Below are 14,066 nucleotides of genomic sequence, written 5' to 3' on the forward strand. Positions count from 1 at the left end.
GAAAGGGCTTAAAGCAGATCCTTGATGTAACCCAACCGTTATCGGAAAATTGGTTGTCACCCCTCCACAAGTGCGGACATTGGTTACTACTTCATACATATCTTTAATTATACTAATGTACTTGAGAGAAACACCTTTCTTCATCATTGTCCACCAAAGAACGTCCCTAGGTACTCTATCGTATGCCTTTTCTAAATCAATAAAAACCATATGCAAATCTTTGTTCCTCTCTCTATATCTTTCAATAAGTTGTCTAAGAAGATGTATAGCTTCCATAGTTGATCTTCCAGGCATAAAACCAAACTGATTCTCCGATATCATGACAACCTTCCTCAACCTAGACTCAATCACCCTCTCCCAAAGTTTCATAGTATGACTCATGAGTTTTATACCACGATAGTTTGTGCAATCTTGTATATCACCCTTATTCTTATATAAAGGCACCAAAGTACTCTTCCTCCACTCATTAGGCATCTTATTTGTTCGCCAAATCAAGTTAAAAAGATTTGTCAACCATTCTAAACCTTTCTCTCCCAAGCATTTCCAAGCCTCGATAGGTATACCATCTGGGCCAACTGCCCTTCTTGATTTCATTTTCTTCAAAGCCTCTGCAATTTCTTTCTTTTGAATCTTGCGCATGAAGTCACGATTTATCTCATGAAAAGGAATGTAGATGTCTCCAAGATCTTGAGCATGACTATCATTAAATAGCTTATCAAAATAATCTTTCCATCTCTCCTTAATCTCCTCATCTTTGACTAAAACCCTTTGCGTTTCATCTTTGATACATCTAACCATACCCAAATCCTTCGATTTCCTATCTCTCATCTTTGCAAGCCTATAAATATCCTTCTCGCCTTCTTTGGTATCCAACTTGTCATAAACCTCCTTATATACCTTAGCCCTCGCGTTTCGAACAACTTTTTTAGCTTCCTTCTTTGCTATCATATACTTCTCCAAATTCTCATTATCACGACTCTTACTTAGATTTCTATAACACTCTCTTTTAACCTTAATAGCTACTTTGACATCCTCGTTCCACCATGATGTATCCTTACCTAGTGGTGCACCGCCTTTAGACTCACCCAATACCTCCTTAGCCACTTTTCTCATGCCACCCGCTATCTTATTCCACATTGATTCTGAATCCTCCTCGAGACACCAATCAACTTCCTTAACTACCTGTTCTACAAACATTCCTTGTTTAGCTGCTTTCAGTGCCCACCACTTAATTCTAGGATCTATCTTATGTCTATCCCTTTTGAGACATTGTCTAATTCTAGGATCTAAAATTAAGACTCTATGTTGTGTAGCTACACTTTCTCCCGGTATAACCTTACAATCGATGCAACAACCCCTATCTCTCTTTCTAAGTAGGAAAAAATCTATCTGACTCGTATTAACCAAGAAAAAATCTCTTTCTAAGTAGGAAGATAACTCCATAAAATAATCTCTTATATTCTTATCTCCTTGTTTAATGTTTCTAACTTTTTCTTGGAGATAATACTTGTGAGCCATATCTTTTTCGGTAAACATACCTCTAAGATATTCCCATGCTTCATTTGCCTTTTTGTAACACAAAAGGTTTGAGGCAATTTTTGTCTCAACTCCACTAAGCATCCATGAAAGAATTTTGGCATTTTTCATTTCCCATTCATCTAATTTTTTGTAGTATTCTTCCATGGCTTTGTTTTTTTCTTCAAGACTAGTCTCAACGTCATTTTCACCTAATCTAATTTTGGGAGTGGGTTCAAGAATAGTACCTCTTACAAATCCCCACAAACCTTGACCCTTGATGAATGTCTCCAAGTGTCCCGCCCAAATGTTATAGTTGCTTCCTTCAAGTTTGAATGGTGGAATGAAGTTGGAGTTGCTTGTATTGTGCGTAAAAAATTCACCCATGATGAATCCAAAGAAAAAAGGAACCACCAATCACGAAAGAAAGAAGGCACGCTTTACGAGGCAGCTCACCAATGCACGGTTGATCATACACCAAGCTCTGATACCATGTAAAGAGTCTTTCACACAATCAAGTCTACAAACAACTTGACAAAACATACATTCACCCAATATGGTAAACCAAAATAGCATACAAAATGCTCCACAGCACAAACATAAGAATAGTGCATAAATGCACTTGAATCTGAATATGTAAGAGGTAAAACCCTCTACCTTTGTATATGAATTACAATGGGCAGCATGCCCTTATTTATAGAGAGGTTACATGAGAGGAGCTATTAAAATAGCTGTTGGGCTACTCCCAACAACTCTAATTAGAGCCGTTGGGAGTAGCCCAATAGCTCTATTCAAACAGTAACATTTTGACTGTTTGACAAAACCTGACAAAAAGGCTGTTGACAGTCCAACAACTCTAGTCAATTATGACTGTTTGACAAAAAGACAAAAAATAAGAAAGAAATAAAATTACAAAAATAAATAAATAAAAAAGTATTACAAGAATATAAGTATATACTTTAAATATATAGTTTATACATATATATATACATATACATACTCTTGTATTACGAAAAGTATGTATATATATATATAAATATATATATGTATATTCAAGTATATACATATATATGTCATTTTCTAACAGGAATGCCCCAATGAAATTCTCATATTGGTTCATATTCATAGGGTATGACTAAGTTTTTATGTTGGACAGGCCTACCGCAACCCTCCTCTTTTATCCGGGCTTGGGACCGACAGTGTGTAACTAAACAGTTATACACAGGTGGAGTTGCAACTAGTACAATTAAATAGAAGATTTAGGTTTCCTTTTCACCCACAGGCTGTTAAATTATAATTCATAAGACAATGTATTTTTTATATATATAAAGTAGGGGTATTTTAGTCATTTCTACATTTTATGCATATTCATGTCTTTGAATATGATTGTAATTCCTCCTTTTTATTTTTTCTTATTTTTGTATTTTTTCCATTTCTTTTTTTGTTCTTTTTATATAATGTTTCTGTGACTATGTATAGTGTACAACAGTCAGCCACTGACTGTTGTACACCGTTTAAAAAGATAGACGTTGGGAGCCCAAGGTCTCTAATAAGAGCCGTTGGGAATAGCCCAACGACTCTTTAAGTGTGATTATAAATAAGGGCTATGTGAGCCCATTGAAGACGTGTATTACAAGGAGTTGTCTCCTTAAGCTTATAAACACTATGCATTTATTGCACTTCTTTTGTGGTGTAAAGCTTATAAACACTGTGCATTTGTTTTCTTGAGTATTTGAAGTATCGAGTTATTTGAAAACTTGATTGTTTGCAAGGATTCTTTACATGGTATCAGAGCAAGGTTGGAGAAAGAAAGATCGTGTAGATTCTCATTTTTTTGGGTGCCTCGAAAAGTGTGCCCTCAATTTTTTGGTGATTGGAGTGGATCCTTTTGTTCATCCAATATTTTAGAAGACTCTTCTATCAAGAAAGGTCTAAAAATCCTTTGTGGTACGTATTTTTTTTTATCATCTCTCTTCTCTAATGGGTGAAAATGACTTTCATTTTCCTCTCGGCTTCAAACTCAATGGGTCTAACTATCACGTCTGGGCCGAAAACATGGAGGCTCATATTAAAGGAAAATGGCTTTGAGGCTATGTCCAAGGCTTGATTCTCAAACCAGAGTCAAAGATAACCTTGATGGAGAAAGGAGAAATAAAAAACCTTGAAGGCGAAGAAAAAGCCAAGGCTCTTGAAGACTACACCAAAAAACATGAAGAATGGGAGATGAGGAATTTTAAAATCCTCTCATGGGTTTTGTCATCCGTAGAAATAAGAATTAATGCTAATATTATCAAGTTTAAGAAGGCTTCTCAAGCGTGGGAGTACCTTGAGAAGATGTACACCTCTAGGGACTTGTCCCATAAATATTACCTCCAAAAGAAGGCACTAACTCTTCATCAAGGAGAGATGACTATAAAGGAATATTTTGCCGAACTCTCTTCTATTTGGGATGAGCTTGCTATTCTCGAACCCAAATGGAGTGGAGAAGCCACAGAGCTTTGTCAAACAATTGGAAGAAGATAGATTTTTTAATTTTTTTAATGGGCTTAGATCTGAATTCGAACAAATCCGGTCTTTTCTTTTATCCGCCTTCACTTTCCCCTCTCTTGAAGATGTAATTATTAAACTGAGTGGGGAAGAGACTCGCATGAGTATAAGCAAGAACAACTCAAGTGTTCTAGTTACACCTTCCAATAATGAAGAAAATGAAGGAGTTAATGCCGTCTCAAGACTGGGGAGCAACTTAAGGACCTACAAGTCTCCTCACTCCAAGAATCAAAACTCAAGTGGTCAAGTAGGGAAGAAGGATTATAGCAAGCTTTTATGCCATTTTTGTAAGGAACCGGGGCATATCAAGCCTATTTGCCCAAAGTGGAAAAAGTTATTTGCCAGGGCTACTACATCCCAACCTCAAAAGGAAGAATGCTTGTCATCTTCAAATGAAGCTCTCATTGCAACAAATCGTGGATGCACTTCAACCTCTTCTAAAAGGGGTTATTTCCAGCGCCGCCATGTCAACCTCTTCTCCTCCCGGTAAGACCTCTTGGCTTTTAGATTCGGGTGCTTTTTTTCGTATGACCCCAAGTTTTAGTTTTTTTTTTCGAATACTCAAAAAATCTGTCTCCATCTTTTGTTTTAATTGCAGATGAAACATCTCTTGAAGTAAAATGAATAAGAAATTTTGAAAAACAAGGGTTCTTTATTCCAAAAATTAGATTTATACTCAAATTAAAGTTAAATTTGCTTTTCGTTTCTCAACTCTCGGATCATGTGTGTGATATAAAGTTTTCATCTAACAAATGTTGGATATAGGATTGTCAGTCTGGGAGATTGATTGGGGAAGGCTCTAGGAAGGGCGATCTATACTATGTTGATTCCCTTCAAATTTCAAAAAACCCGTTTTGTAATGTTGTCCAACAAAAGGATATTAATGTGTGGCATAAGAAACTTGGACATCCAAATATTGCAAAAATTTTTCATTTACCTTTTGTTAAAAGTCTATGTAAAAGTGATTTCGCTTGTAACGACTATATTCTTGGGAAAATAAAAAAAATGTTTTTTTGTCGAAGATCTATGTTTACAACAAGACCTTTTGAAATTATCCATTCGGGTGTATGGGGACCGACACCCGTCCTATCAAAAGGAGGATTTGCATATTATGTCATTTTTGTTGACGCCTACAAGCGATATTGTTGGATTTATTTTCTTAAACACAAATATGAAGTTTTCTCAATTTTTAAAACCTATCATATGATGATTAAAAATCAATTTAATTGGAATCTAAATTTTTTTGGAACCGACTCTGGTGGAGAGTACCTTTCAAGTGAATTAAAAAATTATCTTGAAAGTCATGGTATTCTTCACCAAAGATCTTGTCCGAAAACCCCTCAACAAAATGGATTAGCCGAAAGGAAGCATAGACATATAATAGAGACAACTTGAATATTACTTGTTTCTCAAAACATCCCAAAAGGTTTTTAGGCTGAAGCGGCTTTAGCATCTGTCTATCTGATAAATCGGCTACCTTCTAAAAACTTGAACAATATCTCGTCTTTTGAAAAATTGTGTACCAAAGAACCCGACTATAGTCGGTTGAGAATTTTCAGTTGTAAATGCTTCGTTCTTACTGACAAGAACGATAAGCTTTCACCAAAAGCCATTGCCTGGGCTTTTCTTGGATATTCCAAAACCTAAAAAGGGTTTTGTTGTTATGATATTAAGAATGACAAGCTATATGTTTCTAGAAATGTGAGTTTTCTGAAAAATGTTAATGGTTTTGAAAGGAGTGAACCCTTTGAAGAAAACATGGATTACTCTTTTTTATTTGAAATGTTAGCACATGATGATGATAGTGATGACAATTTCATTCATAATGACGTCAATGATAAACAAGATGGTTCTTCCCATCCACCTATCTCCCAACATAGAAATGAAGGAGCATTGAGAGATCCTATAACATATACCCATAGAGATAGAAACAGTTTTAGGAGTGCAATTGAAAAATTTAGTGAACCTAGTGGGTCCAATTCAACAAATGATGAAAACCTACGAAGTGAGAGAAGTAGAAAGATGCCTTCTAAGTTTATTTCATATGATTCGTTTACTCCTAAACATAGAGCCTGCCTTAGCGTCATTCATTCCTATATAGAACCCAAAAACTTTGAAGAAGCCAAAAAGAATGATGAATGACTGAAAGCAATGGAATGTGAGCTTTCAGCTCTTAACAGGGCAAAGACTTGGGAGTTTCAAGATCTTCTTAAGGGTAAAAAAAAACAATAGGGTGTAGATGGGTATTTAAGCTAAAAACTAAAAGCGATGGATCTCTTGAGAGATATAAGGCTCAATTAGTTGCAAAGAGATATAGTCAAGAATACGGGATTGACTATGAAGAAACTTTTGCCCCTGTGGCCCGAATGGTCACTGTCTGATGTCTCATTACCGCTGCCTCAATCAACAAATGAAACATCTATCAAATGGATGTTAAAAACGTTTTCCTAAATGGTGATCTTAATGAAGAGGTATATATGGATGCTCCACCAGGAATGGAGACTCCCAAAGGAAAAGTGTTTTGCCTTCAAAAAACACTTTATGGTTTAAAACAAGCCCCCAAGGCTTGTTATGATAGATTTAACTTCGTAATGTTAGAAAATGGTTTTTCTTCCTGTTTCACTAACACTGTCTTATTTGTTAGAAAAATCAATGCAGGGATTGTTATTCTGCTCTTATTTTTGGATGATATGCTTATAATCGGAAGTGATTCTAAAGGGGTTAAAAGTATAAAATCAATTTTGAAGGTAGGTTTGAAATGTCTAATTTGGGATTTCTAACTTATTTTTTGGGTATTGAAGTATTATACTCTCATAGAGGGTATTTTTTATCTCAAACTAACCTTGCCTCCGAGATTATTAACAGGTCAGGTATTACGAATGATAAGGTTTGTGAAACTTCTGCTATAGTAGGAGCCAACATGAAGATTGATGATGGTATTCCTCTCTCCAATCTCACCCCCTACAGACAACTTGTGGGATCTTTGATGTATCCGAGTATTACTAGACCGGATATCTCTCATGCAGTTCATACTGCGAGTCAGTTCACATGAGTGCCATCTTGCGGATTGTGAGATACATAAAAGGCACACTAAACAAGGGAGTATTCTTATCCTCTTCTTCTGAATTAAAATTAATTGCTTATACTGACTCTAATTGTGGAGGTGACCCAAATAACCATCACTCCACCACTGGTTTTTGTGTGTGTTTAGGAGACTCACTGATTTCATGGAGGTGTAAGAAGTAACAAAAAGTGTCTTTATTCTCAACAGAAGCTGAATATCGTGTCATGGCGACTACTACCATGAAAATTGTATGGATTAATCAGCTATTAGAAGACATGAGGATCTCAATAGAAGGGCACACCAAGCTATGTTGTGATAACAAGAGTGCAATATACATTGTCAAAAATCATACTTTTCATGAACGGACTAAACACATTGAGATAGACTGTCACTATGTTCGGGAAGCGTATCTGAAAGGAATTATAGATTTTTCATATGTAACTTCAGAATATCTGTTGACAGATTTCTTCACCAAAGCTTTGTGTGCTCCGCGGTTCAATTTCTTCCTTGGCAAACTTTCGGTCATCTTGCCCTAAGTTTGAGGGGGGGGGTGTTAAATTATAATTCATAAGACAATGTATTTTTTATATATTATATATATATAAATATAAAGTAGGGGTATTTTAGTCATTTTTACATTTTACACATATTCATGTTTTTTAATATGATTGTAATTCCTCCTTTTTATTTTTTCTTATTTTTGTATTTTTTTCATTTCTTTTTTTGTTCTTTTTATATAATGTTTTTGTACATACAACAGTCAGCCATTGACTGTTGTACACTCTTTCAAAAGATAGACGTTGGGCTGATTCCCAACGTCTCTAATAAGCGCTGTTGGGAATAGCCCAACGACTCTTTAAGTGTGCTTATAAATAAGGGCTATGTGAGCCCATTGAAGGCGTGTATTAGAGTTAGGAGTCGTCTCCTTAAGCTTATAAACACTGTGCATTTATTGCACTTCTTTTGAGGTGTAAAGCTTATAAACACTGTGCATTGAGTATTTGAAGTATCAAAGTTATTTGAAAACTTGATTGTTTGCAAGGATTCTTCACAAGGCTTGCACAAATAAGCACATACAAAATGAACCAATCATTGGATAGAAAGAAACTTTGATCCAATCTGTATCCATTTATGTGTGTGCCCACTTGTGCTGGAGTAGGAAAACTACAAACGAGATCAGTGTGTCTGATATGGATACTAGTTTTTTTTTTTGGGGGGGGGTGTCTCTTTACTATGAATGATTGTGCGTGAGGATAAGGTACGTGAGTGAGTAAATTGTATTTGTTTGACAATGAGGTAAACAAACCAGCAGCATGTGGAGAAATGTAAGATGGCTGTGAGAGTTGCCTACAAAATTTGTAGGTCAGACGTAATTTTGCATGCTATTGCACATGGGTTAAGGATCGGTGATATTAAATGTAAACTGATCTTTGTCCACTGAGAAACTTATTAGAGAAATTTACAATTTACTCCTGTCATACAAAATCAGTAATCTCCTTGATATGAAAACCCAGAAATTGCAGGTTGAGGTTCAAAGTTCAGCTGATTTTTATGTATAAGGTTGAACCGAAAGGATCTGGTTTTGCGCATCATTCAAATGGTCCCTTAGATTCTCTAGGTTCTGCATGGTTTCAAGCTTAAAGGAAAATTCTAGATATGTTTATACCATGTGCTTAGTTTTTTTTCTTTAACATGAAAAATCGAACCTCTTTAGGTTGGAGTATTAGTGAAACTCCTCTCTCTCTCTCTCTCACACACACACACACACACACACACACACATATATATATATATATAGGAAAGACTGTAACGTCGGATGTATTTGGACCATTAGCAGCAGTCACAGCCACTGCTAATGTGGTGGACGGAAAAACAGGAATTAGTGGCAGTCACGACCATCGCTAATTCCTGTTTTCATGCAAAAAAAAAACCACTCACGATCAGCAGTGGAAAAGTGTCTGATAACAGTGGACGATTTGCTCATCCACTGTTACGGGCTTTTATATATATATATATATATATATATATATATATAGAGAGAGAGAGAGAGAGAGAGAGAGAGGTTGGTAAGTCCATCGGTCCACACAGTTGTCCATGTACCAGTGAAAGATTCGGCAGCCACTGCAGCTCCTGCTTTCTCAGGCAGAAACTTCATAAAAGAGGATAAGCTTCAAGAGAATGATTCAGAGTTCTTACAGAGTGGAACTGTGCAGTATCAGACACCTGACTGGAAGTGATTAGTGTTAAAGAGAATAGCTGTCTGTATATATATGGGTAAATATTTGGTACCCTCGTGGCTAAGGAACCCCCTAGGCCCCCTTTGGATGACAAGGGCATAACTTGGGTTTGAGAAACCCAAGTTTTGCTTAAAATCATGTTTTTGGCAAACCTGGTTTTTCAAAAACCGTCCTTAAAAGGCTGTTTGGGTGACAAAACCTGATTTTCAAGTTTTTGGTCACCCAAAATAAAAAAAACAAGGCTGGCCATTTTCTGGCCAACGGCTCACCGGAAAAGGGTCAGCCAGCCATTTTTAAGAAAAAAACTAAAAAAGAAAAAGAAAAACTGGCTGGTCAGCCATTTTTCTGCCAACCATCGTCTGGAAAATAGCCAGCATGGGATCGCACAACACGAGAGATACCAAGCCGGCCATTTCCCAGCCAGTGGCTGGCCGGAAAATGGTCATCCAGCCATTTTTTTATTAACATAAGAAAAACATAGTGGCTAGCAGCCCGGAAAATGGCCACCAGCTAATCTGTCTTTTGAAAAAATGTAAAAAAAAAACTGTACTTTTCTGGCTGGTCACTGGCAGAATGGTTGGCTGGTACCGCCCTCGCTGGGCGGTACCATTCCGGCAAGGTCAATCACACCTTATAGATGCACTTAACACAGTTTATTTGATAGGAATCATGTTTTGGATCATGTTTTTTGGACATAAAAATAAGATTTTTTAAGTCACCAAATTTTTTAGCTGGGAGTAGGTGCTCCCGGAGCACTATAACATTACTCTCTCTCTCTCTCTCTCTTGCTATATATATATATATATATATATATATATATATATATATATATATATATATATCCTAAACAATTTATGTCCCAAACTGTCCTAAACTCTTCTTAAAAACATAACCTGTAGATAGATGCCTTCATCACTGCTTATTCAATAAAAATCGTGCTTTGGATCAAATCAATTTAATGAGAAACCTTGGTTTCTAGTTCAACTTTTGGTGCAATATGAGCCTTTATTTTTTATCACTCTAATTATGCATCTACATATGCTTAATCTATCCCCATCATATTTTTTATGAATTCTTTTTTCTCCCCCATTCTCTAATCAAAACCATCAGATTAATTTTAAAGCAAAAATAAATCCAAGTTCATCATTACAATGCCATCTTAACCCCATTCCAGGATTACTAATTTCTCAATCCTAGCCAACGCCCGATCAGCTCGCAAAAAGCAACTCAAATCAACGTTAGAAAATTGGCAATTTTTAGGGGAAAAAATGATCAAAATTGAGAGATCCCAACTTTTCCAACCAATCAATAAAGTCATCATCACCAAATTTAGTAATAAAAGTTGCAATGAAATTAAACAGATTGAGTAATAATCAGATAAACCAAGCAGAATCCAACTGACGACCCTATTTTTGTGGGTCAAATAACCCATAAAAATCCATTCCCCACCAACCAAAAAAAAGTAATCTTCAACATAACATTAAAAAGAATATAAAGAAACAATTTTGTTTCTGTAGCAACTACAACAACACCATATCAGTTCAAAATCACCACCAAACGCTCCCAATCACCTATCGATGGGGCTCAGAGAGAGAGAGAGAGAGAACGAAGGTCCGATGAAGGTCGATGATGCGGTGAAGGTCTGGCGATGGTGCCAACAGCGGTGGCCGACGGCGCGACAAAGGTCCGACGACATGTCGACAACACGACGACGGTGGTTGCAGGTCGCCGGCCAGATTCAGGCCGACGAAGGCTCCCGTAGAGAGAAGAGAGGAGTCAGCGAAGGCGTTAGCGGAGGAAAAGTCGGGAGGATTAGGGCAAAAAAAATTGCCCTAACCTCCTCCCCTCAGCCCTTTTCATCAAGCATTTTTTTTTTGTTCAAAAAATGGACATAAATGACCCTGGGTGCATTGACCCCACCTAGGGTCTCGTTGACCGCACTGGGTGCTGCACCCGCACGTGCACCCGTGTCGCGTCGACGCGGGTGCGACACCTAGTTTGTCGAGTCCCTGTGACTTAGTGCTTAATATAATACATGTATTCTGCCAAGTAAGACTTAGTTGTCAAAAACTGCGTCTAGGCGGGCTAGGCGTAGGGCCACCGCCTAGGCTTATGGGTCTAGGCGGTAGGGTCTTGTTTTTCGACTTAAGCTGCCTAGGTTGTCTTTGCCTAGGCCGCAGGTACATGGTTGTCAACTTGTCATTTAAATTTTTTTTTTTGTTGCATTCCTTTCTTTTTTTCTTATTCTTCTTCCTCCCACCCCCAAAAGCTTTCTTTTTTTTGTTCTCTTTTTTTGTTCTTCTTCTTTTGCTTTTCTTTTTTACCTTTTTATTTTTTTTCTTCTTCCTCCTTTCACCCCTTCTTCTTTTTCCTTTTTCTTCTTTTCTTTTTCTATTTTTCCCTTTTTTTTTCCTTCTTATTTCTTTTTCTTCTTTCTCATTTCGCCCCTCTTTTTTTTTTCTTTCTTTTTATCTCTTTCTATCTTTTTTCCTTTTTTATTTTTGTTGTTTACTTGTATGCATGTGTTTTTGACACACACACTATGTCACCTGGGTACGGGTATGGAGGGTACGATACGAAAATTCCAAAAAATGTAGGTACGGGGACATGGCTATATATATATAAATTCAAAATAAACTGAATATAATCTAAATATATATGCTATATCTAAAATCTATATTATATAATAAAAATATGAAGTTATAACCTGTAAATATAATTATAAATTATAAATTATAAATTAAATACAAACTTGTATGTATGAAGGGTAAAATGGCGTGTCCAGGTATAACACGAGTACAGAGGGCAACATGGAGTGTACGGGTACCATAGCACACATATATAAAATCTGTTTTTTTAGTTATTTATCTATCTATCTATATAAGGTTAATCTAATATTACACTACTTGTGTTTAACATTAGATGAATTCAACCTTATTAAAATAACTAAAATACCCTTTAAAAGGCATTTTTAAAAATACATGATTACTTTTTGAGATAAAAAAGGTAACTTTGTTGGATTCATAAAGTTACTTTTTTGGGAAAGATGTTTTACTTTTTAATTCTCTTCAAGCTCAAAAGGCCTATAATGTCCATGAAGGTAAGCATGCATTTTAAAAAATACCATTCTTTTAATGTTTTTTAGTTATTTTAATAAGGTTGAATCAATCTAATGTTAAACACAACTAATTTATTGTTAGATTAACCCATATATATATATATATATATATATATATATATATATATATATATATATATATATATATATATATATATGAGAATAGGGTTCATCGTATCTCCTTTTTCTTTACATCATCATTAAGACCCTTCAAATATCAAAGTTTTGATGTGTTTATAAATACTTATTTATTGAGAAACAAACTTTGATTTGATGTAAAAAATAGGAACATTTTATCATAAAATTTTATTATGATATCAACCGATGATTTTTTTACCTCTTTAAAATACACATCTAAGCATAAAAATGCTTAATCAATTACATGTTCTCCATTCCGCAACAATCATAAACACATCTAATGGTTAAGATTGAGTATAAAACATTTAAAAACTATGATTTTTGGAGGGTCCTAACAATGAGTGGATAATCCTCATTCTCTCTCTATATATCCCTATATATATATATATATATATATATATATATATATATATATATAGAGAGAGAGAGAGAGAGAGAGAGAGAGAGTAATCGGATGGTGTGCCCCAAGTTTCGGTGTATGTTCAATATTATGCAATTTTATGAATTTTGCGACGTGTTACACTGAATTACACACTTCATCCATAGTTACAATCATATGTTTGTTACTAAATTTAACTATTTATTGTAAAAATTTTGCTTTTCTTGATGTTTTGTTTGTTTTGTCCCGCCTAGGCCGACTAGTCTCGCTTAGGCCTCAACTAGTCCTTTTAAGGGTATTCTGCTTAGGCTCCGACTAGCGCTTTTGACAACTAAAAAGTATGATATGGAGAATACATTTATGAGTTTGGATTAAGCAATCCAAAACTTTGTCCTTCGGAGCTATTTGAAGCAATTTAGGAGCTACTCATTGCTCTCTTTCTCTCTCCCTTTATATATATATATATATATAATGCGTTCCTTAGGCTCCCTTTTCGTTAGGTCTCGTTAGGCCCCCTTCAAAAATCATAGTTTTAAGTATTTTTTCTCGCATCTAACACCGTAGATGTGATCTATAGGTTTTGTTTAGTGGGAACTAGCTTTTGGATTGCTGAAATCTGACATGCATACAGGTTTTTTTGGTAATCCAAAATCAATGACTATGAAGTTTCCAGTTTTTTCTGGCTCATAAAATCATGTTTTTCATGGAAAAAACATGATCTAATAGTCGATTCCCACTAAATCGATCATGTTAAACACATCTAACGGTTCAGATCCATCATAAAACACTTAAAACCTATAGTGCAAAACGAGGTAGAACGAGAAATGGGGCCTAATATGTTCAGTTCTCTCTCTCTATCTATCTATATATATACTTTGTTGCTATTGTTAGTACCTATGATACCAGGACACTCCGTTTTGACCTCCGTACCCATGTCGATACGTGTCTCCCCGTGTTGACATGCGTTGACACCTAGACATGCCATTTTTTCCTTCGTACATACAAGTTTGTATTCAATTTATAATTTATAATTATATTTTCAATTTATAACTTTATATTTTTAGTATA

The 14,066-nt window shown here is 35.6% G+C and overlaps 1 protein-coding gene across 1 annotated transcript in view; it reads left to right on the forward strand.

Moving 5' to 3' along the window:
* The window catches only part of LOC149817018 (iron-sulfur cluster assembly SufBD family protein ABCI8, chloroplastic-like), a 37,429-nt gene that overhangs the window by 22,197 nt on the left and 1,166 nt on the right, over positions 1 to 14,066 (forward strand). The window lies entirely within an intron of this gene.

The sequence above is a fragment of the Nuphar pumila genome, chromosome 14 (genome assembly GCF_984573655.1).
Source record: "Nuphar pumila chromosome 14, dmNupPumi1.hap1.1, whole genome shotgun sequence".
Classification (NCBI taxonomy): domain Eukaryota; kingdom Viridiplantae; phylum Streptophyta; class Magnoliopsida; order Nymphaeales; family Nymphaeaceae; genus Nuphar; species Nuphar pumila.